Source organism: Solanum dulcamara, chromosome 1 (assembly GCF_947179165.1).
Source record: "Solanum dulcamara chromosome 1, daSolDulc1.2, whole genome shotgun sequence".
NCBI classification, from domain to species: Eukaryota; Viridiplantae; Streptophyta; class Magnoliopsida; order Solanales; family Solanaceae; genus Solanum; species Solanum dulcamara.
Window position 1 is genome coordinate 64,041,752 of NC_077237.1, and position 2,141 is coordinate 64,043,892.

The following is a 2,141-nucleotide window of genomic DNA, read 5'->3' on the forward strand; positions in this document are numbered from 1 at the left end:
CAGGCTTGGAATAATTTATTAATGGCACTCGGTTTGGGGTTCTCCCCTTGACACTCATCTAGATGCTAATCCTAAATCTAGTCAATTCACCTCTATTCATGGTTAAAGTCCCTGATTCACTCCTCTAGGTTACAGTTAAAGTCCATACCTTGCATATTAGCCTTGGTTAGAGTCCTTGGCTACTTTCATCCTTGTTTGGAGTCATCATCTTGGTTAGAGTCCTTGGCTTCCTTCAGCCTTGGTTAGAGTCTTAGCTATCTTTGTCCATGGTTCGGGTCCTTGGCGTATCCTCTACCTCGGTCAAAGTCCTCAGCTCCTTCTTTTCTTTGGTTCAAGTCCTTATCCCCTATTTTGCTGGGATTAAGTCTCAAACATTCAATTGATTTGGTTCAAATCCATGAAATATCGTGGTAATATGGAAAGCATCTCTAGATTCTCTTAGTGATTCTTAGTTCTTCTGTGTACCGTTCATGCTTATGGGGGTTCGCTTGGGTTTTACTAGAACTTGCACACGAGTGTACCCTCCAGGCTTATGGGGGTCTGGTGGGGTTTAGTTAGCTATATCTCCTTCTTTGTGTTCTTAGTACACTCGTGTGCATCCCTGTTAGTTTCCCTTCTTTTGATTCTTGTTGTGTTTAAATTCTAGCATTTCATATTACTTTTACTTTTCTTGCTCTGTCGGCCTATGATGCCTATTGGGTATCTTTTTTTGATGCTCATACTACACTCTGCATCTGTTTTCATGATGTAGTTTCGAGCACCATCTACCAACATTGAGATCAAGTCTACAGCAGTCTGATTTGGAGATGAGGGTGAGCACATGGCATCCTAGACTATACATGTCTCCTTCTGTATATAGTGACTAGTATTTTGCTTTTTAAGACAAGTCTTTATTTCAGTGGTGCACTTTTGGGACTTGTAGCTATTTTTGTAGTAGCTCTATAAATGTGAATTCCAGGTTCTGGAGGAATTTTTTGTTTGTATATATTTTTTGTCTTGCTTCCGCGTTTCTCGTGTAATTTCTTTGAACTATTTATTTCTGGTTTAGTTTCTACCCTTACTTCCATTACTTGCAGTTTCGGGATATGATTCGGCTTACCTACTGGTAGGATTATAATTTGTGTCATCATGACTAGAGAAATCGAGTCGTGATAAGTTGGTATCAATGCCCAGGTTCACTAGTCTCATTTTTACAATGCTAACTTCTAGTAGAGTCTAAAAGATCTGTGCAGAGACGTTTGTGACTTATCTTTGAGAGTCTACAAGATGTTATTAGGAAGCCTTCCTCTTTTATCGCTTTCGTGCAATATATGTCGTACTGGTTTCATGGAATCTCACTTGTTTCCTTCTTTTGCAAGATGGCTTGACCGTGCGATAGATCGATCAGGGGGTGATGCATCCGATCTAGCGGGTAGTGCCCCATCTAAGGGTAGAGGCTGACCCCAAGGTCATGGAAGGGCTGTTGTACCAACCCTAGATAGAGAGAGGAATCTTGAGACAGAAGTGGAGCCTCAGGCAACTTAGGTTCCTCTACAGTCGGTGTGGCAAGGACCAGCCCAGCTACCACCCGCACCAGCACATGCTTCGGACCTTCAGGTGATGTTCTCCCAGATTTTGGCAGTTATATGGGGTATGCAGCAGGCCCCAACTTCAGCTCCAGCTGCTCCAGCATAGATGGGTCAGTCTGCCATAGCGACACCTCAAGTAATGCCACCACCAGCACTCGTGGGCACCCAACCAGTTGTTGCGCCCGAGGTTTTGCCTCTAGAGGAGAAGATTATGCTTGGGATCTTCTTTAGGTTATCTTCTCCTCTATTTACTAGGAAATGAGAGAGGATTCCCTTGAGTTTTTGATCACTTATCGAGACTAGCTAAAGTCCTTGGTATTCGTAGAGGCAACTTGACCGTTCACTAGTTCCACAAACCACCTAGACAGCTATGGCGTTCATATGTAGGGACCAGGCTAGTTGGGTTACCTTTGATATCATAAGATGAGTTTTCAAAGGCTTTCTTATCCATGTACATCCCACAGAGTGTTAGAGACAGGCTTCTGAATTAGTTTTCAAGGTTGGAATAGGGCTCTATGACTGTTACAGAGTATGATTCTAGGTTCCATGAGCTCTCCCACAATGCCACTATGA